The sequence below is a fragment of the Neodiprion pinetum genome, chromosome 6 (genome assembly GCF_021155775.2).
Source record: "Neodiprion pinetum isolate iyNeoPine1 chromosome 6, iyNeoPine1.2, whole genome shotgun sequence".
Lineage (NCBI taxonomy): Eukaryota > Metazoa > Arthropoda > Insecta > Hymenoptera > Diprionidae > Neodiprion > Neodiprion pinetum.
Genome location: NC_060237.1, coordinates 1,204,925 through 1,227,760, shown reverse-complemented (window position 1 = coordinate 1,227,760; position 22,836 = coordinate 1,204,925). Strand labels below are relative to the sequence as shown.

Sequence of the window (22,836 nt, the reverse complement as noted above, 5' to 3'; positions counted from 1 at the left end):
CCTTCGTCGATGTACAGGAAACGGGGCGAGGAGATTCGGCGGGTCGGTCACTCGTCGTTTCCGCGCGTAACGGACCTCCGACAACACCTTTTGTCCATTCGGGGCATGCGGAGCTTTGCCGAGCAATGAAACTCCCCCCGAAATTCAGCCTCGTGTGTCCTGCGGAGGTCAAGGGTTGGCCAGCTGCCGCTGGACGGTTGCACGTCGTTGTGCAATCGGACAAACGCCCTTCTCTCTTTTCCTCCCGTCCGAGAGGCGCCCTTGCGACCCTTTGGAACGCAGGGCGGTGACCGGCTCGCCCAGGGTCACCACTGGTCCCATTATTACACCCTAGGGCCCCCCCGACGTCACTCATTGTACGCAATCAATGGCCGATTCGATCCCTTTGTCCACCTTCGAAGATCGGACGACGGCCATTCCGAACCTACGCGGTATGTGACGCGAAATTTGGACGCATCTTGGAAACTGGTCTTCTAATTTGCAATGTCACACATCTTTCGCGGAATCGTACATCAATTCGGAATTCTTCCCCTGGTGTGTCGATTTTGACACCCCGAGAAATAATAATTGTTATCGTATCGTATCCAACTATAAATTCTTTGGGTTGAGGTGAAAGCGTGAAACTTACGATTGCTTGCACTATTGACCACTAAGAGAATCTCATAAAACAAACGTGGATTTTTAATCATACAAAATTTCAACTATTCGTCAAAAATTTTTCAGAGTTACAAATATGGTTTCAAAAATTGAAGACTTCTCTTCCGTCGTACTGAAAAATATGAAAGCAATGATGTAACGAGACGCTGCTGGGAGTTGAGCCTCCGAAGCGTCTCAAACTCCGACCCCGCGACTCTGGCGAATTCCCCGCTTAATTTTCCCCAAAGGGAGTTCGATTCGAATGAATAATCAACGGTTTCGAAGGAGGTTCGCGCAGCCGGCGAACGCCGACGAGGCGATATCAGGGCGGCAAGGGCAGATTAAACGGGTCCGGCTGCAGCGATTCCCATTTTATGGGGCATAAACTCCCTCTAACCGAGTATTCGGATGGTTGATTGGCTATCGGAATAATCGCGGGCGACGCCTTACGACAATGGGGCCCGCGGATCAAGTGCGGACCGCCCTGTTAACGACGTGTGTCTAGGGTATTTTAGTGGGATCACTGGATTATTTTCGGCATTCCCGATCCCGGCTGAAAGACGCGCACATCTACTTCTCACCGAATGTACGTGAGTGCAGTGGATTACCGTCTTGAGATTGCAGCGTGTCGGCGTGAATCACGTATATTTCCTTTTTTCATTCTTCTTCTTGTTACATCTTTTTACCCTCTTCTCGGCAATCATCGAAACGCGGCGAACGGATTTTTGACTCTTCGATCGAACGACGACAGTTTTTTCCTTCACGTTCCTTTCCTAACTTCGAAAAGCACGCGTATTATAGGTACATACGCAGATGCGTTTGTTCGGGGTTCGTCTTTTTTCATTTAGTTTTTTTCACACTCGTACGCCTCTCTCCCCGCGCATCCTCCCCGGGTCCTTGACGCGTGTGTGCTTCGAGGTTATTCTGCGCTACGCGTCGCGCGGTTTTCCATCTAGCTGCACGAGAGCGGCGCGCGCCATCGGCGACCCCTGCATGCACACGGCTCGGCTGCAGTCAGCTACTCTATCCTCTCTCTGTAACGAATCTCAGTTTTTTGCCGACGAAAATATCCACTTTTTGGGGGAATCGCGCGACGCCAACAGACGGGGCGAAGCTGCTCTATAAGCGTATATGGAAATCCTCCTGCCTGAAACGGGGAACAAAACCGATGACAAAAAAAGCGGTTAAAAATATGTAAACTGTTCTTGGCGCGCGAGCTTCTGCCGAGGATTGATGCCACGTGGATCTTCTGCTTGCTGCACCGGGGGGGATGAACAATGTGTCACGTAGATGCGGAGGACCGTGTAGCCTCGTGTCTTATAATAGAGGGCGAATTCCGCCCTCCGACTAGCAACGCGGTGGGACGCGACGAGTAATTAGTTTTAATTAAAGGCGACAAACGTGCCGCTGAAAAACCACCGTGGCACCTAGATTTCAAAGAGAAAAAAAGTAAAGAAACCAGATAAGTCCTGCAAGACCGTTTCCTTAAAACACCCGAACAGTCGCACACATGCGCACAAAATCACCTCCTATACGTTTTGATTTTCACTTTCGTTTTCTAAGGGTGTTCTACCGCTGCCAGGCATGCTCGGAGGTTTTTCCTAATCAACAGCTGCCGAGCAAACAGGTATACCTACGCATGCGTTGTACGTATAACCCGGCCAGGTAGGCACTAATTACGTAAATTAGCGGTCGCTCATTTACAAGGGGTCCGAGTGACGGTGATGAGATCGAGGGGGCGGCGCGACGGGTGCGTCTGCATCCCTTGCGGTGTAGAGTTATACACGTAGGTATGACGTGATCCTAAGTGTATCCTACGGGAAAGACCGACTGGCTTGCGGACTTTATAGCGGGCGTGGCGTGTGAGCCGCGGTCCTTCTGGGGCGGGGGTGTATTTTTAGTTGTTTGCCGTCGGGCACGCGCGGTCTCTTTTTCCTCTTTTATCCATTTTCCCTTTTATTTTCACTATTCTTTTTCCAAACGCTCGCCGTATCCCGAAGCATCTGCCCCTGCAGCGAACGGCGCCACTTTCCTCCCTCCTTCTCTTTGTACACTCTTCTCCGTTACGCGGTGCGTGTGTCACGCGCACGCAGGCATAACGGGTGCGGGTGTTATTGTCTTCTACTGGCATAAGCAGAGCTACCCGGAACCGGTGTTGGGTTACTCATTCATAAGGAACGAGAGCCTAAATCGGCCGACACCGTAATCGCCCAGCGCCGAATGCGCCCCGTGTATTAAACCCGAATCCCGCCTCCAAGCCCCCAAACTTTTCGTCCAGAGGCCGCGAGGAACGCGCCACGCGCGTGTTTATGGGTTAGGCTTACGGGATTCTCCGCATAGCCCCGATCTCGCTACACCCATCGATTTAGGATCTTCGGCAGGATCGCCCGGATGCTTTAGGAAGTATTCTACATTTGTCTCGAGGATGTATCTACACTCTACAGCGAGGCGTAAACATACTCAAGCAAATTAATCCCATCTTAAATTGGCGCGTTGTTTTCTCTTAAACTCGCATAATAAGATCAACAAATTTTTTAAACCATTTTTACGGATATGCATTTTTTTCTATACTACTCAAAAGTCACGCAGAAATTTTTTTCAGTTTAATTTCAATTTTGAACAGAATATTCATTTCATCTGACCTGAGTTAAAATTTCAATATCAAAAGTAGCTACACACAAATACGCGAGGTGATCTGAAATTCAGTACCTACCCGAAATAAAACCATCTTACAGTAGATACTCACTTGTTTCAGATGTTGTTGTTCGTCCTCTAGCGCGTCGTGTATACTTCGGCCGTTTGTACACAGCGCGTACGTTTACAATCCATTGAAATAGACCGGACGAATCGGTAAACCCTTTCAGTGCACGTCGAGCTATCGTAGCGACAAGGAGTTCACGGTGAAGGTGTGTGAATGGAGTGGATAACTAATAACGGCGTTGAAAGCGTGGCTAAAATTTTTCGAAATCGATGCTTGATGATAATAATAATAATAATAATAATAATAATAATAATAATAATAATAATAATAATAATAATAATAATAATTCTTTATTAATCGCAATTACGTTTGCAATACAAGGTAGTAAGAGTAGAGTACAGCAGGGGGTTGTAAGTGGTAGTAGATACGTATATTCGTTTCAAGTTAACTTTGCAACGGTGTCGAAATGATGATAAAGTTGTTACCGTACCTACGCGTGGCCTCAAACTCGCGTCCGATCCGATGTTTACCTTTAGATCGTTTCAATCAAGTTATCATTGCAGTGTTTCCAATGTCGGGTGCCAAGTGATATATAATCAGTGTGTGCGATCTGTTACAGTGCAAAACGATGTTATGGATATCCAATTGGGAGGTAACTGCGAGCTGCAACCACACGGTACGTGACAAGGTAAGAAATAATTTTAGTTTCAATTCCTCTGCTTCACAATACCGAACACCGCTGATTTGTTGAATAAAATCAGTGAGTAAAATTATAATCGTTGTAGCGAGGGTAGATCGTAAGAATTTTATAACGTGATTACGTAGATATTACCGTCCCGCAAACGGTTCCCCTAAAAGCGACACGTGCATGATCAGCTGCATCGGGTATATTTCTTATCTTCAAGGGCTGAAATCGGTTACCTGGGACGCAGGCTGGGCCGCCGAAAACCTGTCGGGCGGTTTGTACAATCTCGAGTTTGCCGGCTGTAGAGGAAAGAGGAGGATGAAAAAAAAAGCAGGCGATAAAGGCGATACTAACAGGGTAGCGCGTGGTGAGGTTGAGGGGATGAAGACTCCGCGGCCTTAAGGAGGGTGGTGGGATTTCTGAGAATCGGTGTGGAACAGAACACGTTGAAAAAAGTTAGCGCTCGTGTTCGGCACGCGCGAAGACAGGCGCGAGGACTGCGAGCTGTTCTCGGCAACGGGGGGGGGGGGCCCTGCCTCGATTACATCCTTCAGGACGTGAAACGGGGGACGGGAAATATCACGTGTTCGTTGTTCAGACTTGTAATAAGTTGCACGGGATTGCTGCGGCGCGCAGTGCCGGAACCTAGAGTATGAAAATCGCAAGGACTAGAAACTCTTTGCAAAATGTGCGACCGCGTAATTCGAAAATGGACTCCGTTGTCAGGGCGTTACAACATTTGCGTCGGTTCGTCACGGGTCTTTTACCCCATACGGGAAAATAAATGATCGCCGGGCTGCATATGCGGTCGTAAAAGATGGCGGTGCGCCTCGATTTTTCTTATTTTTATTGGCGGTCCAGGGAAGCGATTGGCTCTCCGATACCACAAATGCATAACGCTGCGTATCGCCCGTTGGGCCAGCGGATTACGCTCGGCGCAGGCAGGGGTGCGGTAATAAATTCTCGACCGCCACCGCGGCGCATTTATCACGGTCACAGCCTGCAGCCAACTCGGTCTCACGACACGTCGCGTCGTCGCATATAATTGCCAAATTGCGGTGAATATAATATCCTAGCCTTTGCCTGGTATGATACAGGGAAGTAACGATGATTCGCATGATTCTTTGGTACCCAATGGCAAATGACGTGGGCGATGCGTGGCCGCGGACGAAATCGGGACTGCAAATCATCGCTCCTTATTTCCGTCTCTTTTGAAAAATTTTCTCTTCTGTTCGATCACGTTCGTCGAATTATAAAGGACTTGAATATTTCCTCTTTTTTTCCACAAAGGCTTGCACCTTCGATTAACCGCTGTCAATTTTTCCTTCTCTCGATTTGCTGCACTTTGGTATAAGTCGCGTCTTTCGGCCCCCGTGCAATTTTGGTACTCTGCGCGCTCTTTGTTCGCGGCAAGTTGACCGTGCGATTAAACGGTCTGTAAAATTGGTTTAATCACCGACTGCAACTCTCGGCCCTCCGTTGCAATCGCGAAATTTTCGGCCAGGGAAATCGTTGTGCACCTTCCGTCCGGTCGGATGAATCGTCGGAAAATCCGGATAACGGTGCAGCACGAAAACGCTGTGCCTCAACTTTATTGGATGTTCGCAGTTTCTGACGCATCGAATCTTTGGGCAAAGATCAAACATCCGGTTAAAACTTCTCTCGGCTCAGGCACCTCCGGACCACAAATGCGGACACCGTTTGTTGTGCGCTGATGCTCCGTCCGTGACTGGCCTGGCCGAGTCCTTGCTGAATCCTGCGGAGCACCCTTTTGTGGGGCACAAAGGAGTTGACAAAACATGACAATCATGTCACCCGGTTCGGTCATAACCGTGATATTTGAGGGGGTGGAGAAGAGTTTAGGGCGACAAAAGAACCGCGCTCTAACAGCTAGACAAATATTATTTGACGAGACGAGACGAAACGAGACGACTCGAAGCTCCTCCTCGAGCGATGGGAATTATATCTTTGCCGAATCGTGCACTCGCTGTTTGGCCTCCGGATTTAACTCATGCAATTTCGTCCGGCTTTCGCCGACGGGCTTCGACGTGTCGCCGAAATTGTTATTTCGGATCGAGTGAGACGTCATCGCGCACAACGCCCGGCGATTGTTCTCGTGGTGGTAATAATTATAACCGCGATATTTCGATGCTTGATCTTCGCCGGCAACGAGTCCATTGTGTTTGAACTTCGAAAGTCAAGACTCTCGCTCGAGGCTGAGTCCACTCCGGATTCTTGCATTTTCTCCGAGGCATTGTCACGACTCGGACGGTTGCTGCTACAGTTAGGTTGGCCCGAGGACGTCGGTCTCATTGTTCCAGATATCGCTAAAATAGTGTGGCATAAAGTCATAAACCGTATTTTAGCATTTTTGCAAGTCTCGGGTGTCCCTGTTAGTGTCGACGAAGGGCCTTCGAGAGAGAGCATGCAAATTTCTCGGGGAACGAGCCCGGCGAAACCGTTCTCGGAAAATATATAATTCAGACCGTAAATAGCGCCCTGCGATCTCCTTTACCGCCACCACCATCACAGTCACCACCTCGAGGCCATTGCAGCCTTACACATCTTTGCTGCGTTGCCCTCTTTTGCTCGCTCGCTCTGCAAAACGGTCAACTTTTAACACCGCGGGACTGGCGAGCAGTTAAAAATATGGCGGGTTGTATAAAAGGCATAACCTAAGAACTGTTTGCAAAAACCTGGACGGTTTCCTTTCCCCGATATTTATGCAAGACGGATGCCTTTCTGTACTCGTCGTCGAAAATTTCACCCACTTTTTTTACACCTTTGCTCAGAGACTCGCTCTCATTCGTCACCTTCTTTCTCGTTTGAAAATTTTTTGTTCCAACCAGTCTTCTGTCGAGTTGAACGTTTTTATCGATATCGGAAGAATTATCACGTCTTCTGCTATATTTGATACAGTCAAAAAATCGTTATCGGTGCGATAGCACGTTAAAAATTGAAAAATGACTCGGCAGTCGTGAACGAATGTTAGGTGAATTTCTATAATATCTTAAACACACACCGATACCGCGGGATACGCAAGAAATTTTCAGAGATTAATAAGTTGCCAATAATTTGTGTTTTCTTTTAACGAAACGCGATAATAGTGGGAAAAAAAACATCGTACACAGCGTAGGCACGGTGTACAATAAACCAAGAGAGGGGGGGAGAGACGTGACAGCGTTTTCCCTTTGAGAGGCACTTCGTGTATCGAAAAATGGTTTACGATCAGGGGTGGAAGGGCGGAAGAGGGCCGCGAGAAACAAGGAGACGAAGGAGTGCGTGGGATGAGGGGATATGTGAAATAACGCGGACTGGGCTTTTTCGCCTGTAACGGCCACGCGGTTTATGATTACAGCGTCGCAAAACACTCCACCGTCAAAGGCGTGTGTCTCGTCCGTGTGCCCTATCGGCACAGCCACAGTGACAGGCCCTGAACGGCCTCGTAAAGAAACCTTTTAATATGTCCACACCTCTCCCACCTCCGCGCCGCGCATGCACCTTCCGCAGAGTTTACCTTTGGATCTTACGCAGATATAAACGCGAGGACTCACTCCGAGGGGTGAAACGAGAGAAGAGAGCTGAGAGAGAGAGAGAGAGAGAGAGAGAGAGAAGCGGACCGATGTTTTTTTGACGAATATATATATGTATAAGAAAATAACGCCGCCAGTGACACCGACGCAACAATGCCGGCGTCCTCGCGGCTTTGTGCCGTATTTATGCACCCATATTATGCGCGATCCGCGAGCGTTCCTTCATTTACTTATTTTTTTTGGCTCCTCATACTCGCAGTTCGTTGTGCGAATGAGTTCGAGCGGTGTCTGATATTCAGGGGGTTTTCGGGCGGCGCCGCGGTGGGGGGCAATATGGAAAATTGTTTCCGGTACCGCGGAGGCTCTTCTTCTTCTCCGTGGCAAATTGAAACTCCTCGACTCTCCTCTCCGCGTGTTCTCTTGTCTTGTTCTCCATTTTATCCCCACCTTGTTTTTATTTTTATTTTCATTCTCATGTTTCTCTTTGCTTCCCTCGTGGCTGGGACGCACGGACGGTCTTCGCTCTATTCCTAAACTGATCTTCGAAACAATCTAATCTGTCATCTCGATCCTCGGGTCGCGGGCACGGACCTTGAGGACATGGTAAATGGGGACGAGGCAGCGCTGTAAGTCGGGATGCAAATATGCTCCACACGTTGCCGTAACCTTCTCGCGTCGAGGACGTCACAAATCACTGCGCTTCAGGATGGCCGGAGGAAAGAAAGAACCGAGGAACGGTACTGCTCCAGATTTTCACGCGATTTAGGGAAAAATTTACGGAATACCAAACGCCGGGTGGCCGTAACGCGGACCCGTTGCGACAAACGTTTACTCAATTGTTGTACGGTTTAACTTTTCTGGAGCAGTTTCACAAAGGATGACCTTCCACTGCGCTGTCGAGATCATTTCCCACCTCCTGCGGAGGTCCTCGGAGATTCAACCGTCGCCGAGTCGACAATCCCGTTTCTGTTTTTTAGGAATCACGAAAGCTCACGGAATTCCGAATTGTTTCGTGGTATAAATTTCATCTTTTGGGATATTGATTAGAAGCTTTCGTTATCGAATCAGGATTGTATGGATATGAGTATAATTTTTCTTTATTCGCACGAACATTCGTTGAGGATCGAATTCTTTCTAGTTCTTCGACGAACGCTGGTATTCTCGATTCCGTCGACCAGCCCGCACCTCGTACGTATGTTGAGGTTAAAAATCTCGAGAACGTGGTAGATTGGCGAATGTGGGGAAAAGGGGAGTAGTAGGCATGGCTGAGCCGCGAAGATCCAGTCTGCACACGGGGCGTCGGGGTGAGACTCGGTATATTTTCATTTCTCTCAATCCGTGAATTCGCATTTTGCATAAAACGCTTTCCTTTCGCATACATCAGAAGCCCGGCTGCACGCCCAGGGAGGCTCCGCGGAATCGCCCCGAAACATCGCAACACGTTCCGTTTATGATCCTCTGTAAGCGGGATATTTTTCCAAGGGCATGCGGGGGATATCTTCGGGCGTGATCCTTACCGCAAACAGGACGAACGGATAAACCACTCAGAGCCGGGCGTTATCTGTTTGGAAGGTCGTTTCGAGGCCCCAACCCTGTCTTCTCGCCGGCTCCGGAGGAAAACTTTGGGTCCGAAAATCCCCCCTCCCCATTTTTTTCCTACCCCTGTGCGTGTGCCCAAGAAATGATAATATTGCGACAAAGCGGGATAATATTTGTATATTTATTCTCGTCACTCTCCCGGCGGGTACGCGGAGAGATTCGCTGGCCTTTGCCTAAGACGGTTTGCCACGGGCGAAGAGGGAGGGAAAAATGGGAATGCTTGCTGCCACCGCCTGGCGTTAAGCACAAGATTTTACTCGAGGATCTGCAAACACCTTAAGCTGTTTTGCGTTCGCACAGGCTCTCCTCTACTCTCTCTCTTCTCTCTCCTATTCGTCACGCGTTTTTCGCACCTTCGCGTCGAGCGCTTTCCAATGTTTTTCAATACCTGGTTGAAAATATTTTTCTATTTGCTTTCAGGGGTGAAATTTTTTCGGACGAAATTCCGCTCCGGCAACGCCGAATGATCGAAATCGCTTGCGACTTTTTATGAACTAATTTCTCGTCAATTTTCAATGTCTTATTAATGCGATTTGAAAACGAGGCGAGGGTTCGAGCTCGACTGACCGGCGGATACATTCATTTGATTTCCCTATTCCGGACTGTCCCAAAAGGTTCCAGGAAACGAAAATGCACCCGTCATAAATGGGAGAAGTGAAGGATATGCGGCATGTTTTATACGAGGGGGGCGAAAAGTCAACTCCTGTGAAAACTAAAAATGGAGCGGTTTTTACCCTAATCCACTGCAGTTCTATTATACCTAACGTACCGGACTGAAGGTATTTTTTTTTATTGGTCTCACTAAAACGCAGCCGATATTTACCGACCGGTTCTGCAGTGCCGGTGTGAGTGAAATATGAATACAACGTCATCATCGTCATTGACGTTTCCAAAAATTTGACCTCCGCATGTCCGTACATAACCAAATTGCGGATGGTACACAGCCGTGGTGTCTGTTCCAAATCTCCGTGCAGGTATGCGCAGGCAGTATTCCAACGCTTTCGAGACCAACGTTACAGACGTTGCTTCAAATTCCAACTCCCCCCCCCCCCCCCTCCCGAAAATGTGCAAAATAGGTTGACCCACATTTTGGGGATCTCGGAACTTAATCCTCAAGCCTCCGTTCGGTAGGTATCCCCGTACGCGGTGGTCGCATAGTTGTTCATCTGTCCTGAGTGGGTCGTTAGTAAATTAATGAGTGTAAGCAAACTAAGCCTTGACCTAGTGGCACCCTGAAAAACGGGCAACTCTTTTCCTCAAAATCGGCGCACTGCATTAGTATCGGCACCTATTCCTTCATCGAAGCGCGCTCGTTATTTAACGACTGGGTTAAACTTCCCGCTACCTCGCTACCTTTACGGACTATAAAGAAATAAAATAAAACTTGGCTTGTTTTCGGAGGAAAATTCATAAAGTGTGAGGAGCTTCACCCTCATAAAATTATCGACCTGGTAATTTCCCGACCCAGTTTGTATGTTATCTGTGTTGCACCAATTCACCGCTCGGTGCACGGTCTGTACACAGACTTGGAACACGGCAACTGCTACGAGTATTGGCTTTAAAAATATACCTCACGTTTCACGCGAGAATGAAAATAAATATAAATAATCTACGATCCGTTTGAATTTTTCGTGAAAGAACAGGCCGCTTCATGCAGCCAGCGCTGTGGATTCTATAGAGGGCAAGCCGCTGTAGGGTGAACAAAGCCGAGCGACATGACTTGGAAAACGTCAAAGGATTATCTGGGCGCCCAAAAAAGGAATCTTCGGAAAAGGGCTATCTGTCAAAGGGATCGCTAAACGGCAATCGTTACTCGAGAAATATTTCTCTTTCGAGTATCCCGTTCATCCCTGGAACCCGCCTAATGGAATGCTAAAATGTTTTGACGTTTCATATTGACGTATTACCGAGGTGGGGAATTACTCTTTTTCGTCGGGGAAAAAACGATTTCTTTGACGAAAATTAATCCCACCGTATTACGGAATCGTCGGTATTTTTTTCGAGTTTAGTTCCAATTGTCGGCCGTAAGGTTGGTCGCTACTTTACGATCGCCTGTCACTTCTTTCGCACTGCCAAAAACCAGCCGAGTCTTGATTTACACGAACAGCGGCGGCCGTATTTTAGATAGCAGAATTCTGGCGAATCCAATTAACGGACGTGACTAAGTCCATTAGAATAGTTTCACAGGATGACAGTTACGCCTCGGCATTGGTCGAGCCGGCTCGAGGCAGCCGAGTGCGAATTGAACCTCGTAAAGTAATATAATTTAATTAGAACGTAAAAAAAAAAGAAATGGGACGAGCTTCGAAGACGACCAGTGCTGTTTTACAATTCCAACTAATAAACCGGAACGGGCGGGTAATTTGATTAGACTATTGTTGCGCTTACGTCCCTGAGCTTCGTCAGGTAGCCGGCAAACTCGCCTCTCGACTAGTCGCTTTGCGATCCTCGGCAACTCGAACGGGGTAGAATTGAACAGGAAGATTTTGGGACTATGCTGAAAACCCGGCAAGCACGGTGTGCGGTAAAGATCTCTGATCATTGCGGCTGACTACGGGTTTCCGACCGTTCAAAATTCACCGCATAACTCGTCCTCGAATTTTCTTCTACAGTTTTAACGAGGGTGCTTTTAAAACCGAAAACGATTTCACCTCCGGGTTGAGAGCTTCAATTTTCAATTCATCATCAAAGCATTTCATAAAAACATTCGTTGAAATCTGTATGGTTTTTTCTTTTTGTTTCCGCTTGGTATTCTCAAAATGGTAACAAAAAAAAAAAAAAAAAAATCAGGAGAATACAAGAAATTTGGTCATTCAAAAATTGATGTGTCAATTGGAAAACTTTTTTCTTAGTATTTCCGTAAACATTGTGAACCGTGTATCGTTTAATATTTCCAACGCATCAAATTGTTACTTGATGAAAGAAAAAAAAAAAGGAAGAAAAACTTGAAACAGCTCGAATTTACACAGATTCACTGGTAACTTCGGGCCTTTCTTCCAAGCTTGCAAAAACGAACCCTTTGCGCAGAAATCTTCAGTACAGTCGAAGCCGACGGGCTTTAAGGACAAAAATAATATCTCAGTTTACAAATCTCGCCAAACTGGGTTAGTTTAATGCTCTTATATTATGCTGTTCGTGCCGATATGTCCGGGTGTTTTCTGCCCGGGATAATTCGTTGGATTAAAGGCTTCGTTGCTGGGTCGTTTACGGAGCGTAATGAGAATCGGTGCAGCTTACGAAACGGCTCAAATCTGCCGGCCGAGATTAGATTTTCCTCGTCTAGCTGCACAGGGTCAGGATGATGACACCACGATGATTCCCCTGTGTTTTTCAAACGGCCGTGAGGGGCCAGGCTGCCGCCGACCTTTACCAATCATGCTCCAATAGACGAAGGATAGGGATTCCTTTGACGCGTCTTAGTGTCGGGACGAGGCTTAGCCGTGATTCCGGTTGTTGAGCCTTGAACACTGCAGCCTCGGCGTAATTTTTGTACATTTCTCGTGCAAATTTTCGAGGGGTGGGGCGGGGGTCGTTTACGGCCGAGCGAAGACTCGAATCCCTTACGCCGGGAGGATCGGTTTTTTACCCCATCGGTCTACTTCGCCGCCGGCTACCCGGAAGGAGAAAAACAGGGGTGGTTGAGAAAAAAGCTTTTTCAGATTTCTCTCGTTTATGCAATGCACCCTGCGCCACCCGCACCACCCCCACCCCGCGGTCAACCGGCGAGGTCTCGACAAAGGCCGGGGTTTCCTTCGGCTCCGCGCTTACCCACGTTTGTTAATTGTGAAACACTATATCCCGGGGTCAGTTTAACCCCGCGGACCTCCCGTTCTTACCTGTCCTCCGTGGGAAGCTGCGGTCCTCGGTCTCCAGCTATTGGCGGATCCTCCAGATCCCGGCGAGGATAGTGTCACATTCGATGACGGCCTGATGCGAACCGAAGTGAAATTTCTAGGCATGAGGCGTGCCGACGACAGATGCCGAGGGTGTTGATTTTTTCGAGATAATTGTTGTGTTGCGTTCTTTTTTTTTTTTTTTTTATTATTTTTGTTTTGATTTTATTTTCTACTTTTTTTTGATAGATCAGGACACGAGAATCGTGGTTCGAAAATTTGGAGAACACGGGAAGGTGGAAAAATTCATAAATACGGTATTTTTGTCTATCTCAAGGGCTGGAATGAGTCCCAATGGTTTCTTCCCTAAGAGCGCAAAAAGCGAGGGCGGAAGCGTAGTGCAAAATTAAATTACCGCCAGGCCATTTTTTCCCAAGGTATTATGTCGGTATAGAAGAGCGGGCGGGGGCGGAGGGGGGAGGGAAGGGAAGAAAAAAGAAGAGGGTAGAGCAGAACGGAAAATAGGCTGGGGCTACCGAATGGTAACCGGATCCCGCGCTGGACTCGAAAAGCAAAAAAACAAAATAGGAACCAAAAAAAAAAACAAGAAGAAGAAGAATCACAAAAAACAAAAAGCGGATACGAAATTCTGGGAAATATTGAGATGAAACTTTAAAACGTTTTTATACATTGCTTTCGCAAATGATCTTTTCCTCGAATATTCATTTCAAATTTCTTTCATTCTCAGATTTAATCATTTTTCTTTCCTTTATTTCTTTCCTGTTATTATCCAGTTCCTCATTCTTTTCTTTTTTCGGCTCTTTTCAGCGTCAAATTTCGCGTCTGTTCCATTATAAGCTTAATAACCTGCAGCCTCATTCCTCAGTTTCCCTGGAACTTCGATAGTTCGATTTCGTTATTTTTTTTTCCGCGGCGATTCCTCGACGCTGCGCTTGCAAGAAATGATTTTCATTCTTCGAACATCGGGCGCGCTGGATGCGTTGAAATTTTTCCGAATATTATTCACCTGTCTCACCCGATCTTTTTCCACTTCTGCAACCTTTACTCCCTGCAATTGAAACGCTCCACAGATTATATTTTTGAAAAGGAGAGAAGTGGAAGAGGAGAAAAGGGAAATGTTTTCAACAGGTCGCTGACCGGATGGGCGCCTTGAAATTTTACCCGAAAATAATATAATCGATCCCTGGAAACCGGTGGCCAACGTTACCAAACGCAACCATGGCATCACCGATCACTTACGGCCACTGGATGTTTTGCAACCCTGGACCCCGCAGGCGGACCGTGGGAAGCAGTTTTATCCCCGGTCAGGACTCGGTCTCTCACCCCTATTTCTACCTGTTATGGTCCGCTCTGTTCTTTTTCCGGGATTTGCCAAAGATGAAAAATTATCTGGCCGCGTTTTGGCCGGGATGAATTAGACAGCTTAGCATTCACGGCGGACAAGGAACTTACGAAGGTTTCGATAATTGTCCAAGTTTTTTACCTCATACCTTTTATATCTTCTTTTTTTTTCTCCCCTCTCTCGAGGAGAGAAGCACCTCTGTTTCAGAGATAATTTCACACGTTGTACCTGCCGCCGAGAGCACAGCAATTGAAATTTGCAAAGGGTTCGCGGTTTACCTGCGGGACTCGTACGGTGAAAATAAGGGGTATCAAAAAAGACGTGGACGGTTTTTAGTTTGGGTAAAATACCTGTGCAGCCGCTACGCAGCGCCCTGAAAAGTATCGCGAACGTTTCCCGTTCGATTTAGCCGGTGCAACCCTTCAGCCCCCAACAGCCTTTGGGACAGGTAGAAAGTCACGGAATTTCTTACACAATAAAGTTGGATCCTGGACGCCGAAGAACCCGCAGCTTCCCTTTCGACCCCCTTATGTAAACCCTTATTCAAATATTATATACAGCGCGTTTATAATACACGTACGTATATCTATACGTATACCTGAATGCCTGGGAACCTTTGGGAAAATCCTTTCAGAAAACGCAATTTCAGAATGTGACGAGGAAGGGAGAAAAAGATCAAATTGATTATTTGATGTTTACGAGGACAAAATTTTTGAATATTGACCGTGAGAGATTTTGCAATTTCGGAACGACGTGCAACGGACCCTTTTGTCCGGCTGCTTTTGACGTTGGGAGATTTCTCTCCTTTACCGCATGTATCGAAGAATTTGTTTAGGTGATTTGAATAGGATCGACCGTGGGAGTTGCGGGAGAAACACAAAACGCAATTTTTGATACGCGTTTCCTTCAGACGCGCGGTGCTGTGCGGACCTGAGCTAGTTGCACTTCGCATCGTTCTGTGGGAATTCCCCTGTTGCATCCTCGGATGTACGAGCAACGATTTGAATACGCGGGTTTCGCAGGTGCCTTTTTGAAAAAGAAAAGGTCCGCTCCGCCCTTTCGAATCAAGTATAACGTCACCGGGACCGCGCGTTCACGGTGGAGCAAAATGTGACAGATAAAGTCGGCGCAACATTGTATATACATGTAGAATGTAGATACTCGTACGTGTATAACGTGTTACAGAAAGGGGCAGATCAAACATTTAAATCGCACAACGCGATTCTCGGTCTGAATCCGGGACAGAAAAGGTTCAGAGGACGAAAGGAGAACACGAGTGGATGCCCTGCGGGATGGATTCAATATTTTTCGATATGTTTCCGCGAGGGTGGATGTCGGATGTGGTTGACGGGATCTTGAGGGGGTTTTCGGGAAGAGCGATGGAGGAGAAAGCGGCAGGACCTCGCAGAGGGATACGAAAATGGTTTTACAATAATACGCGTGGTCCGAATTCTTGCATATTTATATATTGTGTGACAGGTGTTATCGCGGGATTGGATTGCAGGGGCTCTCCCTTCGTTTTCCATTTCGTTCCATCGCTCTCGAAAACGGAACTGGATTACCTTCCGACGAAAGTGATTTTTTTCCCTTCCCGTAACCGGACAATTGAAACACCGCCCGGATACAGGGATAAATATTACACAGCGGTACCAACGTGTCGATCCGATTCGTTCGTACTTGCTCTCGCCTTTCACCCCCGGAACCTCGGGCGATTCTAATGAACGAAATGCGGAATGACGCGCTGGGTTGAGAACTAGTTTGCTGGAGGAATTGCGCTAAGAGACAGAAGGGCCAGGCATGATACTTCTCAGTATCCCCAGCAGAAGTAGGAATCTCATGCAGAATGCAGAGGCAGGTGGATTTATCTTCAGATCTCGCATCAATGTTTCAAAGATGCCAAAGCAGAGCGGCGGACAAGGACAACAAGTCTGACTGGCTCTTCTTCTTCTTTTTCTTCTCTCTTCCTCTTCTCTTCTTTCTTCGTCTGCACTCCCCATCTTCCATTCGTCTTTGAATAATGGAGCGATTGTTAGCGCCGATTACGCCCGCCCCGTAGCACCCTCTAAATCTCTAAATCGTACCTACATTATGCATATGTGTGAAGATGTATCAAGGTGCGCTTATACAACCGTTCGAGCCGAGTGAGACGGAAAAAAAATTTCACCAACACTCCGTACAAGCGGAGAACTACTTTAATGCGTGTCGGCGGAATTTATTCAACGTCGCGATTCACGCTCTGAAACTTTCGAGCTCCTACGTTCGCTGTGAAAGTGCCGGGTCAAGATGCTGAGATTTTCACGCAACGATGTCAAACAATTTGGTTCATATTGTTGTCCGGCTCTTCTATATAATTATGTACAACAACTTCGGAAGTATCTTATTACGTCTGTGGATGTTACGAGTTGATCCCATGCGTTGCGTGAGAAGTGTTTTCCCGAAAGGCTCGAACGAGGAGGGAAAAAAATTGAAAGAAAATAGTTCGAATCGCTCGGAAGCTGGCCGTGGTCGGTGAACGTCGGAAAAGCATGAAGCATTTCATATGCCGCAGTTTCACACGCGGTGTCATGTGGCAGAGGATCTGGACCTGGACCTGTTTCCACCCTCGTCCATCCGTCCTGCACCGGCCGATCCGTCTATCCGGTCATTTGGTGTTCCTGAACGTGTGCAAACGCCGGTTTTCTCAGGAAAGGGATGCCCACAAAATCCTCCCCCGAGATTATTGAACACGAAAGGGAGTCGTTCGGGGCTCGTTATTATCGCATATGGCGTCCAAATTCGGCACACGGAACCAGAAATAAAACTAAAAGTAAGTATAATAATTCTCTCTTCGTCGAATTTACGACCAGTTTTAGAATATTTATTTGAGAGATAACCGCGCGTGCGACAGCAGCTGTCCGTCGCGGTCGAATATCGTAATAATGACGTCATCGTAAGCCATCTACCGGACGGTTTTCGCTGATAAACGAATGGTTGGCGTATCGCGGGCCAGATCGATGGGTGGAGATAACAGAACCAAAAAATGGCGCGACAAAAATCAATTCTATACGTCGAAGGAACGAGCCAAGGTACAAGGGCGGCCAGCCGTTTTACCTAAACAAATAACCTCCCTGCCGCAAGTGTTTGGGGCCTTACGCAACCTAATGTAACCGGATTGTAGATTTTATCCTCACCCGTGTAAACTACGGGACCTACCTTCCGGGCGGACGTCCGGCTCTCCACTTCTGTCCTGATGCGGGGGCGCCGAGAATGGTTTTTAAAATTTTTGGCTCCTTGCCTCAAGGACCCTGCTGCAAATCCCTTACAACCGGATATATAAGGATCGGGTTACAGTGCAAGTAGGAACTCGAGTAGCGGTCATTGAAGAAACCGAGTCTCAGCGATGATTGATTTCGCGCAACGACCTCGATTCTCACTCCGCGTTTGTGATTGCTCGTTTTTCGTGCAACTCGCCTGCAGCGATAGGGATGATCGTCACTGTTATGGCCTGCAAAACCCTCAGTAAGAGACGATCATCCGGCTAGACCAAGTGAGCCCTAATCTCCGCACACTTCAGCCATTTCAGAACTTTGAGATATTTGTTGACGATGGCACTCAGACGTCGGCACGACGAGGGGCAGAAAAGGGTTCGGAGACTCGGTTATTGGCCGGAAGATACGAGAGATAAAGCCTTGTGAGGGATGGTGGTCTGCTAATTATTCGGTCGACGTGAAACGGGTCGAATGGAACGAGCCAAGGCGAGCGAAAACCAGTCAGAAACCGCTGCACAACCTCAAAGTTCGAAAATTAGTCCTCTCCTCGACCCTGTAACATGGAAATCCAATGAGGAGGAAAAAATCACTCCTCTCCACAAACTCTTGGGCCAAGGTCTGGTTCTCTTACGTTTTTTTTTTTTCTTTTTTTTTTCTTTTTTACTTGCGTGTTAGAAGAGTTTCTTGGCAAGATGCAGTGGGTTGATATTTCAGAATTTCATCACTTCAAAAGTCTTCTTGATTTTCATAACTAAGTTCTCGTTCACTAATTCCGAGTCGAAAAACGTTGATAAGATTCTGTCGGGTGTGATTGCCGTCTTGGAGAAGTCGAAGAATAACTCCAGAGGTCTGTCGCCTAGTCGTGTTTCGGACTAGAACCACGTAAAGAGGGAGACGATCTAGACCGGAATCCACCTGCCGTTTCTGAGCCACAAATTGATACCTCCGTGTTCTTTATTGATAGGACAGGCGGTCCTGACCTCCCGGTGTCCGTTGTGTGCGTGCGTGTAGGTATTCCATTAGAAAGGAGTTTGCAATTTCCTTGTCAGGCATGTGCCGCGGCATATGTCTTCCCGCTATCCTACCCTATCCCACCCTTCCTCTCCTCTATTTTTTCCGGCGTGCCGCCCTTATAGAAATTTCGAACGGTTCTCAATAACTCTTCATTACGGGCACGAGGCCCAGACCCAAGGTAGAAGCAAAGGCGGTCCTCCTCCCGCCGCTGCAGTTCAGGATGACGCGTCCTTTATTCGGCGCATGCATCCATCCAGTGGCTCTGTAATTTTGAACGCGTGTGCCACGGCGTGGTTTACCGTTCATCAGGTTATTATCGGGGCACTGGCCACCTTGCGCGCTCCTCGGCTCGGCCACTTCCATCTTCTGCTCGTGTCTTGATCGTCCCTGCTTTTCAAGGATCATCCATCACGCTCGCATATAGGTACGCATCTACGGCACGGTCACACTCTGGCACTCCGTATCCGAGACCGTATGATAATTATTACGAGCTCAGAGGGCGTGATTAATACTTCAGCGTCGCTCACCGCCAACGGTGATCCGAAACTGTCCTTTTACCATATTCATCAGAAACAATCTCACCGATCTTAATCTGTTTATGTGATTACTTCTCCGCAGCTGATATTTGAAAAGAATTCTTTTCCCTACATAAAAATTGCTAATTTTTCTATGAAAACATTTTTTTTTTTTTAAGTGTTTTTCAACTCCTCAAGCCATGCCATGCGTTGCAACTCTAGGTGAAATTGGAACGTACGACGGGTTCTCTGAAGTGATACGCGTAGAATACTGCATATCTATAGTTTGTTGACGGAAGTGGAGGCTGGCTGGCTGGCTTGTTGCTGGTGGGAGTTGAGGACGGGGTGCCTTCTGCGCGAGACCGTGTGTTACGCGCGTGTGACGTCAGGGGCGGGAAATTGTTGGGGGTTGGAAGTGGATGAGAACGAGGATGAGGTAGAAGATGGGGCGAATTTTCCGCGACCTTCGACAACCAACTATCCCGCGCACGTGCCAACTTATAGGAAAAACGAAGGTGTGAGTCAGGCGAGGAGTGTTTGAACGGTGCCTGATGGGATATCACCGACAAGTTGGCGTTGGACTTTCAAATTCGGGATACAAGATAATTATTTTTCGTAATACAATGCTCGAAGATCTCGATGCGACTTTTTGCGAATTCTTCAAAGATACAGTTCGACAATGAAAGAATCAAGCGCGTCGAGGAGAGGCTTGTTGATGTATATATCGCGCTGGCCCTTCGAAAGTGAAAGTAAAGATGACGAGGACTGACCGCAGCCACTTAACTTACAAGCAATTAATAAGCCTGGCTCCCGTCTCTCCGCGGTGCGATCGGTGAGAAAAAGTAACCCTTCTAGTTTTTTCTTACCCTACTAAAATGTATAATTAAGCTTATCCCACTTTCTCTGTGAACGGCAGCCGCACCTGTAAGCATGCGGGGCACGTATGTATATGTATGTATATGTATAGCGCGTTCGGAAATGGTATGCCTCTACCTGCAGCGCATGAAGGCTAACGGGCTGCTCTGCTTAATAAAACTGACAGGAACATCGTTTTCAGGTGGTAAAGAGTTAGAGGATAGATCAATCGACGATTACTGTCTGCTGCTCGGCCGGCGCACACGCTACGCCTGATCCTTATAAGTAATAATCACCGGTTTTTAATATCTGAAAACCGGAACGGCGTTGATACGATGAAGAGGAGACCGTTTAGGATCGTGGCTATATAGGAAATATCCTCACCTCGGATCCAGGAGCGAAAGAGAGGACGATTCCTGTTGCGGTTAACGACAGGGATCTTGAGACGCTGCTCGTTAACTTCACTCTCACGGCGTGATTGCCGGCTCCTTGCGCAAGGATGTGAAATAATTATTGTAGAAAAATTTTTTTCCGCGTTCTTCTCGTTAAAACCAGATCCTTGAACGGCCGCGATCACGAAGTGAAAAAAGCTTTGACTTTGGTCCAAGGCAGTGTGTTGCGGCCGTCGAGACAATCGGTTTCGTATTTAACGACATTGTTTTCACGTTACCCTTCTGTCTCCCAACAATGTTCCACTCTATCTTTGAAAAGGGAAAAAAATGAGCACCCACTTCGGAAAGTTGTCCGCGCGTCTTCGGTGTACTCGGGGCGTAAGTAGGCAGACATTTTCTCTCTCGACTCGAGCCTAGGCCCGAGATACGACGGGGGGAGGGGGGGGGGCAGCCTTATCACCACCCTTGATGACTCCGCGGGGTTCTCGTCGACGTGAACGAGACATGTGTGTTTTTTTCCCGTCGGTTGAAATTCCCCTTCCCTTGTTTTCCATCCGCGCTTAGATCCCTCCTTCCCTGTCCTAACGCGTGTACTCAGAAAGTCCGGATGCCTGTACCTCGTAAACTCTGAAACGGGTGTGTGCAAGTACCAGATAGCTCATACACGTGTACGTCCGGGTAAAACGAAATGCGGCCCGACGCGTTAGTCATACTTACTCACCGCGTGGCTCTGTTCTTGTCTTCCGTGATTTAAATGGGCACTTTGCCTAATTGCGTTATGTTTACGACTCTTCGAATGGTATTTCTACGCTGATAAAAATTCAGGAAGTCGGACTTACCGGTCAGTTAGGCTTTACCAGAAAGAACAGAATCGAAATGAGAAAGTTACGGGGAACGGAAAACACTTTTTTTCCAAATTGTTTTAGCGGTGATTCAGGCACGGGTAATCACTCCCAGGAAAATACGTTAACAAATATCTAAAGTGGTCGGAGGGAAATGTGTCGCGGAATCTCAAAGCGTCAAATATGTCGTGCGAGTTCCACTATCGGGAAAAGGCAGGGAAAATTATCAGTGCACTTTTCCGCACGAACATGGAACGCTGGTTTAATGTTTTCACTGTTAAAATCGTTGACAACGATGAATATTGAAGTTTTTCCCTGTATTCACACAATCTGATTTTTGACGGCAAACGCGAAACGGATACAATTAGGGACGGTGATATTAGGACAATTCTTGAGATTCCATCAAATTGTACTCGGCAACGACGACGACAGAAATAAACTGCACGGTGAGATTATGTGGCACGAAGAAAGTGAATATTATGTGGATTTTCGAATGATTTGGATAAATCGACAGGTGGAAAAGGGCGGCATCGGCGGCAATCGGCACTTAATCTTCTTCGAAAGACTTAATTATTCTCCATCCCTTGGCGGGCCCCGAAGTGGAGATGCCGGCTCGTATGGCAAAGGGTGGCTATTTTAATTGTCCGCTCGGGTCGCCGTCGCTATCTCGCCGCGCCTTCCTTGCGCATATTAAACACATTATGGTTCGAAGCTCGGGCAGGTGCGTCGGCGAGTGTGTGCCTAAATATCCCGGCGTGCCCCGGACGTCCCGGAAGGCCGATTTAATCGATCCGCTGCCCACGTCGACGTTAAGGCTAATAGCGCTTTTGTTTATAAATATGGAGATGTCGAACGTTCCGGACGCGGTTTTATCGAATCAACGATCGGACGTCAATTTACGCAACTTTTTAATAGCTCAGCTGCAGAGTCCGGCGCTCCGGTATTGAGTTACAATTTAAACCCCGGTCGCCCTGCGTGCGGTCAAAACGTCCCGCAGCCGCGCCTACGAAATTCACGGTGAACCATCGAGATTTACTCTCCTGTCCCGCATCCTTGCACGGGGTTCCCAGACAACTTTTTCCGAGCCCTTACTTCCCATTCTGGGAAAATAAACACCGCACGCACGTATACCTCTACAATGGGCACATCGCAACTCCTCGACGACAATTTTCGGCTCGTATATGCTCCCGATATTTCAACGCCCACTTGAATCCTCGTATCGGGATTTTTCACGCTGATCCGCGCCCATCGCGTTGCCCTGGGGGAATAAATAATACCGTATCTAGCTGGCCGGTTAATTGAGGTAAATTGTGAACCCGGCTATGGAACGAAGAAAAGGTGGGGCAACCTTCCTCGCGCGTATAAGGCGAAAAAGGAGAAAAAGTAGAAGAAGAACCGTAGCCCGTAACCCTTCTCGGGCCATTCCTCATAATCGATTAATTAACCTAACGGTCAGCTATATCGTTCCTGCCCTGGTCTATATAATTTATCAAATTACGTCTCGATCAAAAAAAAAAAAAAAACAAGAAAATAAGAATAAGAAGAAAAACACGCAGAAGAAGAGAACGGCTTCGTTGCACCATAGGCGTGCTATTCCCTCGTCGTTGGGAGAATATCAAC

General features: G+C 47.5%; 1 long non-coding RNA gene across 2 annotated transcripts in view; it reads left to right on the top strand.

Annotated features, from left to right (window-relative positions):
- The window catches only part of LOC124221949 (uncharacterized), a 149,593-nt gene that overhangs the window by 73,926 nt on the left and 52,831 nt on the right, over positions 1-22,836 (top strand). For both annotated transcript variants that reach the window (XR_006883893.2, XR_011177355.1), the window contains exon 4: positions 3,957-4,025. This is a non-coding gene — a long non-coding RNA (uncharacterized lncRNA). The remainder of the gene's footprint in view (positions 1-3,956; positions 4,026-22,836) is intronic.